Here is a 19,651-nt window from a genome sequence, read left to right on the forward strand (position 1 = left end):
AAAGAGGATGGCAGGATTTGTTTAGCATGCACAGAAGCACACACAAAACGATTTGAGATTGCAATGCGTGCCTGAGCCAACTTGCTGCTAAGAGGCCACCTGGATGGTGGCATGAAGAACAAACTGCCCTTTCTCTCCCCACCCCCACTGCCCCATCCTAGGCGATTTAAAATCCTTTACAGCGTAACATGAATAAAAATACGCTGTCATGTTGACAACAGAGACATGCCTGTTTTGTCAGAATAATGATATCAAAGTAAGAATATTTTGGACAGGTTTTGTTTTCACATGGGTTCTGGTAGAGCCAGACTTTTTTTTATACATATTTGTCATTCGGTCCATATTATAAAGAACTTAAATCCTCTCTAAGCAAAAGTGAACACTGCCATCCTGCAAGAGGATCTATGGGGATGGAGCATTATGCCACAGAACTGCCTGGAGGGATTTCCCTGGGACTGCTGAGTGGAAATGCAGAGAGACACTTTGCTGGCTGAGGTGCTGTTCCTCCTAAAGGCACTTCTCAGCTGACTGTTGCCTGTCACCACCTTACACCAGTGGTTTGCCTACAGCAGAGGAGCAAGTACCCACCTCCCCCTGGTCCCCTGTCACACTACCTGTGCTTGCTACAGCCATGCCTTGGAAACAGGAAGATTCACCTGCCTGGAGACTTGCAAGACCCAGGGAAGACCTTGTGATAGCAATGTAATACATTTGAACAATAAATGTAATTGTTAATTGTTCATGTAAATTACCTTGTTAATGTAAATTACATTGTTCAATGTAATACATTTGAACAATAAATCAATGACCAGTATTTAGAAAGTTGTATTCCTATTCAAAAATGGGGAAAAAAATAAGGAGGAAAATAGACCAACACTGGTGCTGATCCAGCAATTACTATGAGGTTTAGGAGTTTGAAACATTTAGCTATAGCAGAGAAAAACTCATGCCAACTTTGCACACAGACCTACAGTTTTTAGACGATAGACTGCTTTTTTTTTGGAACTACCACTAAACAGAGATAAAGGCATGGATGTTGGTGATTCCCAAGTTATTCTTAATATTTTTCAAGTATTAAATTTAGGAATAGTTTCAGCATTTTGTAGAGACAAATAAAGGAGCAGTGGGAATTTTCTCTGCTGAAGTCTGTATCAAAATTCCTCTATGTCCCTGCATTTTCGCTGCAGTTCATTGCTCAGAATCTGTTTTCAAAATTATTTAAATGTGAAGAAGCTGATTGTGATTGCATTAAGGCCAAATTCTGCTTGTAGCAATGGAGTCGCTTTATTTCATTTTCCTTTACACATTGAGACAACCTATTCTGGATCAGTGGGTAAACAGATACAACTGATTGCAATGTACAGAGAAGAACTGTATTAACATTTCCTTTAAATTAGCTTGCCTTTTTCTGTGTTTTAATATAGTTTAGTGATTTTGAAACCATTAATTTGCAGAATAGATTTTTTTGTTGTTTTTGATATTTGGTCAAAGCATAAACCCAAAATTTTGGTATGTATATAATTTTCTTCATTTTGGTAGGGGAACAAGAAGATTTCACGGACTGAAGAAGAATCTATTTCAAACCATCTTTGGGAATAATGGCTGTTAGGATAAATTGTCAGCTTTTGTAACAAAAGTCTTAGAATCTCAGTACAATTGGGTGAGCTGCTCTGGAAAGATTAATTTAAAGATCATATGCATTTCTTTCTATAGGTACCTTTAAAGAAAGCTGACTCTATGAAGTCACTCCAAACATGCAGCATCTGCTGTCGTTGTTCCAAATTCTAATTAGTTGCCTGTGACCTGATCTGCAAAGAAGCTGCACAGATGTAACTCCATCTGGATGCTGTGAGAGCATAGCGCATTTGGAAATCTGGGTTATATTACCAAATACTTATATTTAAAAATTGGTAGTAATTTACATTTAATCTTTAATTGTAACAGGTTATACCTTCCGTTGTAAGGCTCTACAGCTGCTATATAAACAGCTTGGATCGCAATGAAGGGATCCTGGACTCAAGCCATTCTATTTGAAAGGCAGTTTCTCCGTAATGTGCAGAGAGGCCAATATCCAGCTGATTCTGGTTAGAGCAATGTATGTTTCTGATGCTGAATTAGTCCAAAATAATCCCAGCAGTAACCAGCAGTGCTTATACATTATTTAGGATACAAATGGTCTCAGATCATTTCAAGTAATTTTATTAATGTTGTTACATATTCCAAACATTGGGATAGCCTGCTAGGAGTGAACGGAAAACACAGTTTAGGTCCTCATTCAGGAAATCGTCTGTTCCTTTCCCTTCTGTTCTTTCATTCTTCATCTCTTGGATTCAAGCCTTTGAGAAACAGACCTTTTCCTCCTACCCACACTTTTCTTGCTGGATCATAAATAATGGATCATAATTGAGCACTTTGTAAGTACTTTTATTGGCTGTCATTGTCATCTCCAGTATTTACCTTGTCCACACTTTACTTCAGTGGTTCCAAATGTGGCAAATCTGAGACTCAGGCCTGGAGACAATCTAATCTTTATGATCTCGTTGACTAAGAATTCAGATGTACAATCCTAGTTTTTCCTTCTGTCATATCTTAAGAGCTTCCTTTTACCATGTTGTAAATTGTGCAAGACTAGATTTGTTCTGTCTCAGGAATAAGATTCTTTAGTCTGATTTTGAAAATTCCCCTCACTCATCAAATGTCTCATTTGCAATGCTTGTGGTGAAGCCAACAGGTGGAGTTCTGGGATTAATCTGAATTCAGTAGTCTAGCTGTAATCAGCCGTCCCTGATCATTGAGGTGTATAAATTCTGTAGGATTTTAGTGCATCATTTGATCAGAGTTTTTTTTAATTCTTTAGAAAAGGTACTTTGCCTGTGTCTCAGATGTATTCCAAAAAAGCCTCTGTGCTCCAGGAAGAACCTATGTGCTCAATAGCATCCAAATCTTCTGTCATTCTTACATTTAAATATGTAAGTATATCATACAGGGAGAAAGCGGAAAACTTACAGATGTAAACATAGCCAGGCTGGTTAAAGGCTTTCCATTAAATTATCACTACTGTTCATTTTTATCTGTACAAAGTCTGGTTTTATTGGAAAGCTTTTGCATTCCATTTAAGAAACCAAGTTTTGAAAACTGAAGTTTGGCTGTCATCAGAGTTGTAATTTTCTCATGTTGCCCTCTTCTTCTGTCTCCATCAGACAATGTCTCACATCAATCACAATGGCCTAATGTCCCAAGGATTAGTTGACTCCTTTATAACTAGAGGAGGAAACCATGGCGTGTGTAGGAAATCTGATAAAGGAACTTTGTTCCTTTATCAAACATGGTGCACCTGAACAGCAGCTCTTATGAAACAATATAGGTATTCCCAAATTAAAACGTCTAGGGTTATGGGTTGAGTTATATGACCTTTTTTATTCTTTATTTTCTGCTGAGATTTTCTCTAGGTGGGAAAACACCTGTGTCTTTGAGGATGTTGTGAGATAGAAAAGGATTAGGATGGCTTCTAGGTAGGAAACCTAAGGACAGAAGTATTTTCTGTGCACTATTACTGGCCACTTTGACAACATGCCATCTTTACCCAGAGTACCTTTAGAAGGGTCAAAATAAGCCACATGGAAAGAAAAATAACTAGTTTTGTGGCTAAACCAGTTATATTTCCTTTGGTTGTTCACCTGGCTGATCCGACCAGTAGCATATATTTGTTTACAAGGTTTGTATTGTAGGTGTACACGATGAGATAAATAAGCACTGATTCTTATATTCACTTACTTATAAGTAAGCAATGTCAGGTGCAGTTGTTATATAACAGTAATAGACTCAGATCTGTACCCATTTAAAAAAAAACCTCATTATTCATTCACAGAAAAAAAGTTTCAAGGAGTAACTAATAGGAGTTTCCACAAGTGCTAGAGATAGATATGTTTGTAGTAAAACATCTCTTACAAAAATGAAAGCAGAAGTACTAGAGTGCTGCAAACAGAAGTGAAAATACATTCTTAAAATGAACTACAAAAATGCTCTCTCTAAAAACCTGTATAGTTTTCATAATTTTTGTCAGAAGCCTGTTTTTCATTTTGTGATTTATTTTTCTTATATTACCATGGTTGCTTCACACCTCTTAAGAAAAGCATACAGTCTTTCACAAGTACATAGTGGACTTTCAAGTTCAGATCTTACATTTTCTCTGTCTAACAATTTTTCAGTAAATTGGTAAAACTTGGTTGAAGCCATCTGGCATACCTCTGTATTCAGACTGTTGTTTCTTACCACTGGACAAGAAAACTCAGTTTAAAATTCCAAAGAAGTTTTGTGTCTTTCGTGATTTTCCACGGCACGATAGTAGTGTAGTCATGAATAGAAAATGTGGAGGCAGAAGGATTGTTTTGGTTTTTTACAGTGTGCAATAAATGCATATGTTGACATGACAACAAAAAATGTAACGCATTGTAAAGCCACCCAAGAGCTGTCTATTTTTATGCATTTTTAAGTTCACATGACAGGCAGACTTACAAACAATCCCTGTAGAGCTTTGCTTTCTGGACAGTTTAGACAAAAAGTTGGCTCCTGCATAGATGATCTGTTGGACTAGTGTGGGTACAGCATATAAGTGGCTGTAGGCAATGACATATCAGTCATGCATGCGGCTGACAGCCTGACGTGCCACCCTTGTCTCTCAGCCTGCGGATGCTTACCCACCCGCAGCTAAAGGGATTGTGGGTGGCTTTCAGTGCGCAGGCAGGGCAGGACTCAAGCTCATGACTCTGATTCATTTGCAACACGCTTCGGCCAGTTTGCAGCCGGAGCACAGATGAGGCAGCTTCAATCTCTACGTATTTTCAGTTTGATCAGTAGCCAAAACGTGCTTATTATTTTTTGACCTGTGGAAGGGGACTAGTTATTCCTTATTTTATGTACTGCAGGATATAGACAGTGAACGTTCAAGGTTTTATGATTTACATCCAGACTAAATGTGCTATGCAAAGTTTTTTTTTTATGCAAATCTTTTCACATTAGTTTTTCAACGTATTCCCATCTTTATTGAATTAAATGGTTGCTGTTTTGATAGGGATGATACTTAAGACAGTGCTGAGTTCTTTAACCAAGAGAGTCAGGTTAAGGAGTCTAGCTCATACTTTAAAGAAAGTAATGTCTCAGCTACTCTGAGACTTATGTAAAAACATCAATCCAGTGGTGTATTAATTCCAGCACCTACTTCGTGTCATCATAAAAATCCACAGGCAATGCAGGTGTCTCTTGGATAACCCACTCACACAGATGGGCTCATATTTAAGCTTACCCCTTTTTTGGTATGACTAACCCCATGGAGACATTCCCTAAGTTTCATTGCAGTGGTTTCCTCCATAGGATCTTTGCCTCTTTGCTGCTGCAATAGTCCCGATATGTTGAAGTGCCTTCACTCCTGCATTTCCCCTCACTCATCCTTCGTCCCAGAACACGGATAGCAAATGGTGCAGAGAGTACTCCTTCTGTTCCTGACCATCCCAGAGCAGTTTGTCCACTGATGAGCCTGCCACAGGCCGGAGAAGCAAAACAAACCTCGTCCAGGGAGCCAGCCAAACGCGTGTACCTGTTATGAAGAAATTCCCACATTTTGCTGGCCTGTCTGCTAAGCAGATTTCCTAAGGGCAGTCCTAAGAGCAGCTATGCAGTGGTTTGCTAACTGCCTGACTATGGGGATAGCATGCACTGCCTCAGTCTCCAAATTAGCTGAAAAATTATTTTGTTTATTGTACATAGGATCAAGTGAAAGTGTGCTGCATTTTAGGTTTACTTGTGTGTATGACTCCTGTGACTTGATGCATGGTTAGCACTTTGCCAATTTATGATAAACTGGCTCCCTCCTTACAAAACAGTTGCAGAATACATGCAGATGGACTCTGTGCTGAATGAATCCAGTGCATCTCCGCCAGTGGTGCAGATCCACTACAACATGCAAGATGCAAGCAGTTTCTCCATGCACTTGCAGTAGATTCCGTGAGAAGACACCAAACTTATCACCACCACACAAAGACACAGAAAGATCAAATAAAAAAAAATAGAGTAAGACTTTTCATCAAGCTACTAAGTACAAAACCAAGCCAGGCAGCAACCCTGCTCTCCTCATACATTCATTTTCTTTTTCTGTTGATTATACAGAAGAGAAGTTGTATCAGATCACGCCATTGATCCATCTGGTCTCATATCCTCTCTCTAGCAGTAGCCAAAACCTGAAGAGTAGAGATGAATAAGAGAACAGAAAAACTTTACAAGATTCGTTCCCTGAGTACTCACCTAGCTTCTGATGAATTGTACTTTGGACACTTCCTTGTCCAGTAGAGTTTAATAATTTATTATTAAATGCATGTTAAAAAAGAATTTATAACATCCCTCGGCAAGGTATTCTGCAGCTTAATTTCACATTTTATTAAGAATCACTTCCTTTCAACTTCATTTGATGCTGTCTAGTTTTTGTGCTGTGAGAAGCAATGATTATTCCTTATGTTCTTCATACCATTCATGATTTAACCTTCCATTGCAACCTCTTTTTCAGATTGGAAAGCCCAAATCTTTTCTGGAGTCTCTTGTGTGTAAGTCATTCCACAACTTCGATGTACTAACTGTTGTAGCTATTTTCTGAACCCTGTCCTCTTCTAATATATAATTTTTGATACGAGGGGACAGAAATTACCCACAATATTCAAAATGTGTTTGAAATGTGGACCTATGCTGTGGCAGTATGAAGTTCTGTTTTGTTCTCTTTTCCTTTCTTTGTAATCCTAATATTTCATTTAATCTTTTTATTACAGTTAAGCACAGGCCTGGCATTTTCTTAGATTTTTGTATTACAACTCCAGGATCTTGCTCCTGGGTGGGAATGGTCAGCTCAGAGCTCATTTTACTTAGGAAATTAGGGTTTCTTTTCCCATGTGCATCACACTCTTCTGAATTTCAGCTGCCATTTTATTACCCAGTCAGTCCTCCCCTAGTTCTTCACAGTCAGTCCTCCTTTTTTACTACCCTGAGACGTTTAGCAGACTTTCTCGTCTCACCAGATCATTCATGAGCACAGGATAAGCAAAATGTACAGCAGGAGGTGCCTGGTAACCTTGTTCCACTGGAAACAAAAAGACCATTTATTCCTGCCCACTGGTTTCTAGCTTTATCCAATTATCTATCCGTGCAAAGACCTTCCTTCTTTTAAGAGACTTTGGTGCGGGACTTCGTCCAAGGCCTTTAAGAAATCCACAGTCTGTACTAAATGCACCCCCCTTAACCATATATTTGTTGACACCTTCAAAGAACTCCAATAGGTCATGAAGCATGCCTTCCCCTTAAAAATTCCCATATTTACTCATCCCTGGTAGATCCCAGCTATCTGGGAATCCACTAACCCAAACACCAAGCAGCTCCCTGCTAGGGCTCCACAACTGCTAGGAGCAAAGATTAGAGCCTCATAGCCAAGGTGGTGAGCAAGGGTTAAAGTCGAGGCCAAGGCACTCCACTTACGGGGCCCAACCTCAGGCCTTCCCCAGGGATGGGAGATTATAGCATCAGTGTGGGTTAACTGCAACTAAAGCCCTACAGGCTTGCCAGGCTGCCCATCAGCAGAGGGGGGGGCAGAGGAGGCTGCAGGAAGTCGGATGGGGAATCGGGGAGACGGGGAGGGGGGTGGGGTGGGGGGGGTGGGGGGACGGGACGGACTCCCGCCTATGCAAGAGGTGCAGCTTCACTCAGCAACCTGCAGTGCAGATCGTGGAAGGGCTGTCCAGTTTACCAAACTCCTGTGTACATGCGCAAGCAGTGCATTTGAGATCATGTCTCCAAACATTATTAGGTTTCTGTCAGCTTCTTACATGAAGTACGTATGTTTTCAAACTCAAGGAATAACTTCTACTTTTCTCGTCTCACATAAATAAAAACTTCAAGTACCCTTTCTTTAAGATTTTTTTTCTCTTACTTTATAAAAGAAGTTCTCCATAAAACAAATTCCAAACAAGAACTGTGTTTATGCAGGGTTATATTTTTGGAGTCCAGTCATAAAAAATAATATTAAAAATACAGGGAAACCTAATTTAATTTCTTATTCTAAGGATACCTCAGATTTCATGTTCTCACATTCTGAAATTAGAAAGGTACTTTTTTTTTTTTTTAAAGTAGAAAATGGAGAATATAGCAACCTGACTTCTATTGAGATTTTTTCTCCACACAGTGCTGCTTTATATGTAAATATGTGTTATTCATAGAGAAAAATATTGCATTCACTTATTACCTTAATGAGAGAAGAAGTTTAGATGGCTTGGTAAGAACGTACATATGAGAACTCTTTAAACTTGTGAACCGATTATGTAGAATATGAAATGTTTCAGACACTGAGAACAGTGTATATATGGCACTTGAAACAGAACTATGGTAACTGAATATTTCAATTACATATTTATCATAACAACAATTGTATTTATAAATTATTATTCTGAATCATAAACTGTCTACAAATCATTCTTAAACATAAAAAATTTTCTTAATTATAGCATCAAGCTGTTTAAACATTGAAATATATCAACTGTTTTCTTCCTTGCTAGTTCCAATTACTCGAGGATGCTAATAAATGTCTCCTAACAGCTATTTTGTGTTACTGGTGTATTCGGGATCGTGTGCTTACAAAAACATCATGTAATAGTGATTATTGTTATCGTGGAATCTGCAGCACCATGCTCGTGTTCCTACCTATTTCAAAAGGAAGCAAGCAACATCTTTGGAATTGGAATATAGATGTTATAACAGGATTATACCCAAATACCTGATGGGAAGTTCTGATGCCAAAGATTGCATTACGAAATGTTCTATGCATCGTTTTAAAGATATTACATGGTGATGTCAACGTTTATAGAATACAATAGGGTTAGTGTGATTGTTATCTTAAAAAAAACAGTAAGGTGGTTTTGTGAATGTGGATTGAAGGTGGTAAGTTTCCTCCAGCTGAGGAAAGAGAAGTCAGTGTTTTATAGGCTTTTTCCATGTTTGTGTGTATTTATGAGCCAAATTCATTAGCTTTTATGTCAGTGCAGTTATTGGTGTGTAGATATGCTTGTGTGAAAGACACAGCTTAAAGATAAAATGCACGCATGAATATAGAGATGGACAGTATGCTTTAAATATACAATTGTGCACATCATAGCTCTATGTCTTCCATTGTTCTGTTGTGCAGCTCCACTGATCTCAGTGCTTGAGGGACAAATTAGGACCATACAGTACAGGAGATGCTTCCAGCTGAAGAGGTGCATTAGCAGAGACACAGGGGATGTTTGAGAAAGCACTCGGCAATTAGCAGGTCCTAGGTGAGGGAAGAGCCACGTTTGTCTTACTCATTCTGATCTCTGCAGAAAGAACCAGGAAGCACCTTGCCTCTCAGCTCTGTCTTTCCAGCCTAGCCACTGAGAAGAGATGCAAAACATGGACTGGACAAGCTGAGGTCATAACACTTTTAAAAGATGCACCATCTTAGAATCTTCAGAAGAAATTTTGCTAAATTGCTGAATTTCTCCTGTAGAATGGGCTTTTGTTGTGTTCTCTAAGGGCTTGTTTCGATGTTTGAAAAGTTAATGATGTAGAATTTTTTTTTGGAGGAAGTCATCTGTCTCTGGGCAAGCAGCACCAAAAGACAAAATCCCATACAGCCCTTGAAGGCATATTTATGAGCTTGAGTTACTTGACGGAGCACCAAAGGAGGTGTGGGGTGTTCTGCACCTCCATCTGGAGGCACTATGTGTCTGCACTGTTTGTACAGGGTCCTGATGCTCCTAGCTTTAGATGTTCCCATTTAATTAGATGCCTAAAGTAACTGGGAGTAGATCAGAACACCCTGGTGTAAATATAATGGGAACTGACCAGCAAGTGAGGACTGATAATAAACTCAAAGCTGTTACAGTTAGAGGAGTGCCTTCTCAGAACAGCCGAATCCTCTCCCGTCAGGCAGAGCCAATGAATCAATTATCAAAACAGCCTTTCTTCCTCAAGATTTTATGCATTCAAAGTGGAAATTTTTGGAAGGACATTTCAGGGGAAGATCAATTTGCATAACATGAGCAGTTACAAACCCAATCACAATATATCTGACCACCCATGGCATGAGTAGTTAAGTCAACATCACAAATACTTTGTGATCATGATCATTAATGAAACATAGAAAATTCTGATTCATGGCAGAGTTAACATGATGGCTTAGCAAATTAATGCCATTGATGTGGGTTCCTCAACATGATAACAAGTATATTTTAGGATGAAAAACTGCAGTACATAAACAGCCCATTTGTTTTCATTAATTCTTTTCCATAATGTTACCGTCACAGAATTATTCTGTGCAAGAAGAATAATATTTTTAGAAAATTATTATAAAGTTACACTGTATGATTTATTTTGTTGATACTTTTAAACTTCCTTTTTGATCACATTTTACCTTATTTTCTGAACAGTGTATGTAAAGAACTAGTAGATGTGTAGTGCACACATCTGAATTTGTCAGGACCCTTTCATACCCATGCTAAAATAGTATCCTCTAGATGGCATTCAAGGAATTGCTACATGGGTAGAGGATGATTTTTTTTCCTATATTAAAGATTCCCTTAGTAGTTGCTGTGTTTCAGTGGTTTTTTCGCACAGGTTGAAACCATATGTTTGAGTACAGAGGGACTTGAGATGATTGCCTGTTAGATGAATGCCTTAGAATATTGTAAGATGGATGTGACAGAAACAGAGATCACTGCCAGTTACTGAGGCATGGATCTGAATTGGGGAATCTTACTGTTTGGCTTAGTTTGCTTGTTTGCCAAAAAACTTTAAATATCCTGTGTGAATACACCGATTTCTCAAACTTTCCAGTCAAACTCCAGACTCACAATTGAATCCCAAACCAAAGCATAATATTCAGCAAAGAGAATTATTTAAAATACTTAAATAGGATTTGAAATAGGAAGATTTACTTAATGAGAAGAGTAAAAGAGGCTGGACGATATTTTGCTCATGAGAGCATTATTTTGTGGGTTATTCCAATGTTGCTTGTCACCTATAGTGCAATACCAATATCTAACCCCGATGGTGCTTAACACCAATGTATACCTAAATCAGCTGTCAAACTCAAAGTTGTCTAAATTCTCAAGTTCTGCTTTTGTGCATGCTCCGGATTGCCTCTGTTTTGACAGCATTAAGGACCTTGGACACGTAGCATAATTTAACTCTAAATCTCATTTTGAGGATCAGACATTTAAAAGTTACACCCTGAAGCACTCAGCTCTACGTCACTAATGTACTGTGTGGATATGAGCCATTAGTTCTTACAAGCAACTACCTAAGCTGCATAGCTGGGTGTTTTCGCTCTGTAAAATATAATATATAAGATATTAGATACTTTCATTTGTAACATCATTGGGAGAATTAATTTATGAAGGCATCTTTATTTAGCATCGCTATGATTTATAAAATGCTTTGTCAAAATCAGCATTTGTGGGGAGGTTGTTTGAAGTCAGTATCAGATGTGTCTCTATGCACTTGCACATAGTCACTCAAAATGTTGAAGTACAGTAGCTCTGACATTCTCTGCCCATGCCAACAAACACAGCTTTTACAGAAGGTTCACAGAAGATGTTCAAATAAAATATTCATGATTTTCTTGCTAAAAGAGAAACCTCTTTCAGACCTGTAAAATACTGTTTGACAGAGAATGACCTACAATCCGATATAGATTCATATTTTGGTATAAACAAGAGCAGGAAAGATTTGCTGAAATGAGTGCACATTTTAGGTTTGTCTTTGTTACGTTGCAGGATGAGTAGCAATTAATGGAGTGAAAAGATTGCAGATTTCCTAGTGCTTTTTAACCTGCTTATTTCGTTTTCAAACTTCTGAGATCAATTTAGCAGCAGGAACTTCTGCAGTGCAATTTGGTTCCAGTTGACCCCGGAGGGGCTGTTGTTGAATGAGACTTACTTACAGCTCTGTTTCCATAATGACACCTTGCTGCAATAAAAGACGCCTTCTTAACCTCAAGTTGTATTTCCAATAAATTTAGAGCAATTCCTGGGTTACACTAGGAGGTTGAAAACAAAGTTCTCCGGAGAAATGTGTCACCGCAGGTTGTCCCCACATCATAGAGCACCTAGCAGTGCTGGCCTGTTATTTATAGCTTACGTAACACATTGGCAGGAACACATCTTTTTTCACGCTGATTAACATCATTATAGTAGCAATCTGAATCTACTGATAAACCAATTTCTGCCAACTCCTTCTCTTTTGTCACAGGTTTCCTAAAAAGGAAACCCTATAAACCACTCTGCCTTCATTTTTAAGAGGCATCCTGTATGTCAGGAAGAGCTCCCCAGGAGAGCACACGCACCACTTTGAAATGGTATGTGCCACTGGCCGACAACTGGCAGCTTGCCACGATGTCTAAGTCAGGAGGAACAGTGAACAGTACGACACATAACATTTGAGCTTGTGAAAGCAGCCAATCTGCTCATTAAAAATATAGTATGGATAGTGCATAGTGTAGTTACTTCTGCTGTGGGTATCACAACAGGGTTTCTAATCGTCATAAGAGGTGATAGGAAGGGAAGTGATTTGCCTGGGGGCCCTCTTGCACCCTTCTCTGTGCCATCAAACGGTCTCTTACCTGATCCAGAGCAAAATGCTGGGAAGAAGCAAATAAAATCAAGGGCTCTTTTTCCCCAGTTACCATGTTCTTGCTGTGCCATTCAGCCACATATGTTGCTGCTACCTGATGTGAGCTGTGCCACATAACCATAGTGTTATCTTCTGCCAAACAAGGACAGAGAAGCTCTGATTTTGGGAGAGTTGGTCCCTCGGGAATCCCAGTGACCTATTAGGTCTTTAAGCCACTTATTGTCTCCTGCTGCTCCGGCAATAAAAGGCAACAACGGAAGGGAGCCAAGAATCTGCTTATTCTGATGCAAATCCCTTTGGTTGTCAGAGGGCATTGATTTGACATGATTTCCTTTTATGTGACAGGCAACCCTTTTCAGTTTTGCAGATTTTTTTTGATTGCATGTGATTCCTGGAATCATACCCTTCCACTAAGTGTGTTGGAACTGAATTTATTCCCCTTTCTTCAGAAATACAGAGCATATAAACTAGCTCCTTAAAACATACATATATGTAAAATACTTGTGTGATTTTTTTAGCTGCTTTTATTTAAAGAAACATGTTATTAAAATATTTTGAATTGTTCACTGAACTATAAATTATGCCAAGTATCTCACAATACTTTTTGACTTTGAGGGTTTTGCCCATACATCTCATCAAAGATAACAGAGCATACACACAGGCTTACTGACAACTGATAAGGCTTTATTTTATACAATTGCTCTTAAGCATCTTGTACTGCAATTCATTTTGAAGAATCAGGGACAGAGCAGGTCTTGTTAAAAGTAAAGATCTAGGAGTGCTTCTGTCTCGAGCTTGCAAAATAATAATGGCAGGACACTCTATAAATAAAAGAAAATCTGTAGTGTTGCAAAATCATATGGGTGAATAATTACTGTCTTAATACATAAGATCAGCTATAGATGAGAGAGAAATTAAGCAGCAAGGAAGAAAGAATTGCATTACGGAACATAGTAGGAAAAAAATTATGCTGAATCTACGTTTAGCCTGGAGGAAATTTGAGGTTTGCATCTATCATGACCTTGAGTCCCCAACGCTGTAACAGAATCCATTTTTTTATAATGGCATTAGGTTCACTTGGCTTCCATCCACCATTTCTGAGCAAGCAAAGAAAATCTTCAAGGGGAAAGAATTTAAAATGGAGGGAGAGATGATAATTATAGCTTGCTGGAGGCCTGTTTTTCAGTAAATGAAGTTCTTCAAAAGAAGTATACCATTATGCTGGCTTTTGAATGCAAACCTTTAGGGAACTAGTGTAAGAAAATAAAGTAAAAACATTATTTTTCACCCCAAACTTGTTAATTTGCTGGCTCTGATGCCTTGTCAGGAAAACTCCATGCTCAACTTTGAACTCCAATGTTACAGCCAGTAATAGTATCCCCTCCAAGCATTATAACTGTGAATTAACCACTGAAGTGATTAAGAAGATAAGAGACTCTATTATGTGAAGAATCAAATATCTTATCTACTCACTGTACTAATTGGAAGCAGCCTTGTATGTTAAGAAAAAGAATTCTTACTGAATTCAGCATAAACCCAAAGATCGTTCAGCTATGTGGACACCTTTAATATACAGAGACATGGGTTATGAATTGGGTGGTTTTTAGAAGTTTAATTTATGTTCATATTTCCATGATTTTTTCCATGTAAACTTGTGCTTAATTTTTAGTCTTTTATACAGACACGCACACACTTCTAACATGAAAGTGCACACATATTGGAAATAATGGAAGGTACTGATATTAACATCATACGTTATGATAGTTCAGTCAAAAGATTAAAGAAAATCTCTAGAGCACAACCAGAAAAGAATATAAACATAAGTCTCCTGAATCCATATCACATTCCTCACTCATAAAATAGTCTCTCTTCCCTTATCCTACGAAGATAGCAACGGGAAGATTAGCAAGCAAACACAAAACAAACAAAAAAAAAGGATGAAATGCATCTCTGCTGGAGGACTAATAATAATATTGCAGGAATGAAGACCGCTGTAGACGATAGGCATTGTAACTACATCCTTGCCGGTTGACCAATAATATGTGTCATGCATGGTGTTAGTAAAGAAGGCTTAAGGCTTTTGGCCTCTTAGCTTCTCTGGTAAATCCTTCCTAGGTAAATAGCTCAAATGCTAATAATACTGGAGGCATTATCATTGATCAGGAAATGTTGTTTCATTACTTCCAGTTCTGTTACTGGAGTAAAAAGTCTCCCAGAAGAAAACATCTTTTTATTGCTTATTACCTTTCTTACGGACTTTCTAGAATCAGAAGTAAAATCAATATTTTTCTTACTGTGCCCTGAAATAACATTTTTTCCAAGTGGGGGATCATGAATTAAAATCTCAGACTTCTTTTATTGCTGTGTATAGTATAAAATCATACTCAGTGTCCAATAGTATAGAATTTCTAATACAGTTACAGAACCTAGGCTGGAGAAACGCTGTATAATTATAATAGCATTTTCTGGTATAAAGGAAGGTGAAAAGGTTGTTTTTTCCATCCAGAAAAGCACTTGAAAATTGGACCTCAGTATATCTCTATAATTAACAATTATAAATACCACATATATATGGTTGGACAAAAATTTGACAGTGTTTTTTTTAAAGTATAGCTGTATTTCTAAAGAGAAACACAAATCTAGACAATTTTTCCTTTTCAATCTAATGTTATCAGTAGTTTACAAAATGACTTTCTAGTATTACAGTTAAGCAAAAGGAGAAAACATTTAAAGTAAATGTACTTATACCATATTCTGTTTCATTTATTTCCAAATACCTGTTGAATGGGTTTTGGATGATTAGATAACCATAGCTTTCATAGTGTTAAGCATAGTTTACTGTGTGATTTAATTTATGCCATTATCTTGTGATATAAGCTTGAAAAAATCCTTTTCTCTTAATGAACTGTCTTTTGTTTTCTGGCCAACACAGACATGAAACCCAAGCCAACCTAAATTAGTCATCACAGCATTGTGAGGACTTCCACCCTCAACTGTCCTTCCCTTAATGAAAGGAATTGTTCCCTAACAAGAGGAATGCAGGCTCCCTGCAGGATGTTAAAGCAGGTTTCTTCCTCTAACTATATCGTATGAAACTAGGAGGAATAAATTAATGAGTTTTCAAAGAAGAGCAAGGTTGCCAAGTGGGCCTCAAGTCAGTATTTTCCCTCAACTGCAGTTGGGAAGTGGCTGAGGTAGGTAGGAAAGAAGAGGCAGAGAGGGGTCTGGATTCCCTCCTCTACTGGGAAACCCCTACTCAGAAAACATGCGATAAAGCCCTATATTTTGGTGAGTATGGTCTTTCGTATGCCTTGAAGCAGACAGAGGTCTCCAGGAAAGAATAACATGTAACTATGCAACTTAGATTATTAATGGTAATGGTAGAGGTATAGAAACATCTAACTAAATTAGACCATGTTATCCCAAAAGGCAGTATTTCACACATTGAGACCCACAGCCTTCTCATGATGGTGTCCAAAGGAGTAGTTGCAGTCCTCAACACAACACATGTACAGTTCAGATCACCCTTCCACTCCCTCCACTCCAAATTTGTTTCTGCCGGCAATTCGTTGGCCTTGGCCCAAACAGACACAATGCAGGGGGCAAGGAGGGGAGAGAACAACGGTGGCGCAGCTGTTCTTGTTTGCTGGATGGCAGATGGCAGATTTTTTTAACAAGAAACTGATTGTACATACCCGGTAGGGCCTGTTCCACCAGCCAGTAAAAGGCCATTGAGCTGTCGTGGTTTCTCTTCGCCAAAGAAATAAGATTTGAAATGAGATTCCAGAGTGGTAGAGTGCTCCATGCACAGACAGATATCAAGTGAGCTTTTGTCATCAGCTGCCCTTGAGTCTGAAGCCTCTTCATAGTGAATGAGCACCATGCCAAAGTTGTTCAGCCCTGGAGACCAGGGGAGAAATGCTGGAAATTCTTTGCCTACTTTAAACAGTATGAAACAAGACATTGGAACATTAGAAAATGGACTAAAGGAAAAAAGGTTCAGAAACCCTATGGATCACCTATTTTGAAATCAGACGCTTAGAGGTAATGGAAGTCAACTTCAGAAGAGCAAGTCTCTAAAGAAATGGCACGGGAATCCAGTCATCATTTAAAATACACATTTGCTGCCCTTTGAGTAGTGTATGAGAAAAGGGATCCTGAAAAGGAGAAGCCAAAGAGATTTAGAATAAAATAAGCTCACTCTGAGTTAAGGAATGAACTTTCATTATTCAATACAAATTTGAAAAGACAAAGAAACTTATTAGACTAAATTAAATGAGGAGTTCACAGCATTGTAGATGACTCATCGCAATTCAAGAAATTTATAACAGTGTAGAGGAAAACATAGAGAGCAGATGGTGCAAAGAATCCTCAGTACAAAACAGAGATCAGCACTGAGCTCAAGAGCCAGAAACCATCCTTCAGCTTAGTACCAACGGCAAGAAAATACTGCCATTAAAGTGATTAAAAGCCATGCTGTGCTTCGAAGCTTTTTTTTTTTTTTCAAATGGTTTCATTGGGTAACGAAATTAGAGCTCTCCTGCAGCTACTGGATTTGAAACAACTAATTAAAAGAACTTCCCATTGATTCATCATAGGAACATTAGAGCAGTCTTTATAAATGGGCAAATAAGATACACCTATTTTAGAATTTTCCAGTTAAAAAGAGCTTTAATAATAAATGGATAGGATCTTTAGGGTCTAAGTAACTTCTGCTCTAGTGAGCAACTGTTATAAGAAGCTGAAATTTCTCCATTGAAAGTATTGCTTTTGGTAGCACTGCACAACAGCTTAAGAAACAGAAACTGAGCAAGCTGCAGCTTTTAATTACTTGATTTTATTTGTCTGTTTCTTTATACAGTAAATTTCTGACTGCAATCCTTTTCCTAAAAGTCGTCATTTCCTCTGAGATGTGAATAGATAACCTCTATATGACAAACATAGGATCATCTTTCTGAACATATAAGAAATGATTTATGGTGACTCTTTTGCGGCTTTTTGTTAAAAAGTACACTTTTTATTTTTCTTCCCCGGTACCCTAATGCAAACACAAATATGCTTCTCATATTCACAGCCTTATGTACACACCTTCGCATTTTGATTTAGAGGATGCAGTGCTGCCACAGTGCTACAGGTGTGATGTGAGCTTTACTGTATAGGGGTTTCAGTTTCAAGTGCAGGTCAAGCACAGCTGGTTTAGGAGAGGGTTGAAGTAGTTTTCTTTCATCAAGTTGCTGCTGAGTTGTTTCCCAGGAAGAAGTCTTGGGCTATTTCTTATACTGAACTTTTGAGAGGATCTTCTGTTGTGCTAAGACTGTGTTTGACATGGGCTTGCTCAAATGGAGGAGCTACAGTGGTGAGCTTGGCTGAAAACACACGTAAATTGATGTATAAATTTGGAAATCAGAACCCAAAGAACAATGCATCACATGCGGTACACATGAAAAGCTTATAAAGATTAGGTCATAATTTGAAGAAGTGCAATAGCAGTAATCTATATTTTAAAGGCCTAGAAGGGCCAAGAATATAGTTCTATCCACAGTTTAACCTGGTGTTTTCTGTAATCAAGCTTGATCATTTTGGAAGGATTTGCTTGCCTGAGCAGTGAACCCCCAAATGCAGTGAGAAGAGGCCATGATGAGCTGGGGAAGGTGGCCCAGCTGATGTCCCTTACCTGTGAGCCAGGTGCACAGGATATATCAGATGTCTCTGAAAGGTTGCTATTGCTTCCTCAAAACCTCCTGCAGATCCCATCTCAGTACCAGCGAGTGACTCAAACCAGCAAATAGTAAACAAATGTATATGAGCAGTTGGCCTCATAGGCCCTTGATCAGTGTTCAGCAAATACAAATCCGTGTTTGCTAGCTCCTGTTTTGCTCTAAACAGACCTATATTTGTTCCCTGCTTGGCATAGCTGATTTTACCCCAGAGAAATATTACGAGAGCTCAGCTTCACCCTCAATTTCAAGAGTAAAATTTTTATTTTAACTGAGGGAGTAGTTATGTGTACTCAGGGATGATATTTTGGCCCAGAACCTATGAATGCTTTTTATTTATTTATTTGTATTTTATTCTAGTCCGTTACTTACATTATGCTGTTTAAGGACTTCTTGAAAAATAGGTTAATCCTTTATTCAGCGTGGCAGGAATTCTTTTTTTCTCTCATTCCCTTGCATCAGAGCTGTGGTTAAAATGGCATAAGTACAGGTGGAGGGCAGTTTCCTGTGTAAGCTCTGTTTTGTCTACTTAATACTTTCGGTAGGTTTTTTTCATTAGGTGTTACATGTTGGGTTGGATTTTTTTTACTTCAGAGGAGACTGGACTATTATACCACAGAATAGTTATCCACAGGGAGGATTGACAGTAAATGGAAGTTTATTTTCTCTCTTGGATAGATGCACTGTCACAGAGAGGGAGATTGTTATGTGCATGCCTGTGTGTAGACTTTCCCTTTTTTCAAAGGAAAACAACCGGGTTTGTTTTCTTTACTGTTTGTTTGCATTCTAAAATTTATTTATTGTTTTCATTTCTTAAACTTCCTGAAATATTTACAGGAAAGAAAACTAAGGCATGAAATTTTGTGACTAGAAGCAGATTCTTGTTTCATTTTCCTAGGGAGACTCTTTCATTCAAAAGATAGAAACAGAAGTCATAAAAATGTGTTATTTTTAGGAGACAGCTCCTTGGAAGTTTAGAAGAGATTAAGATTCATAATAGAGAATGCGGGAGAGTGTGTAATAAACTGATATTTGTTGGTGGAAAGACAAATAGTGAAGGCAGTCAACCACTGGAAGACTTTTTTATGGTAGCTGGTTTGTTCAGCTTACTCAGTTCTCTTCAAGATGTGACTGGTTTTATTGTAACATTTGGGAAAGCTGCGCATCAATACTATTAAAACAGCATTAGTGTCTGGAGAATGATAGACCTCCTTTGACATGCTTGACCAGATTAATAAAATAAGCAAAGATCGTTT

At 38.3% G+C, this 19,651-nt stretch overlaps 1 protein-coding gene across 2 annotated transcripts in view; it reads left to right on the forward strand.

Annotated features, from left to right (window-relative positions):
- EPHA6 (EPH receptor A6) overlaps positions 1–19,651 on the forward strand; it is a gene marked incomplete at both ends in the record, with an annotated part of 507,217 nt that overhangs the window by 346,013 nt on the left and 141,553 nt on the right. The window lies entirely within an intron of this gene.

The sequence above is a fragment of the Vanellus vanellus genome (genome assembly GCF_965231255.1).
Source record: "Vanellus vanellus genome assembly, chromosome: 1".
Lineage (NCBI taxonomy): Eukaryota > Metazoa > Chordata > Aves > Charadriiformes > Charadriidae > Vanellus > Vanellus vanellus.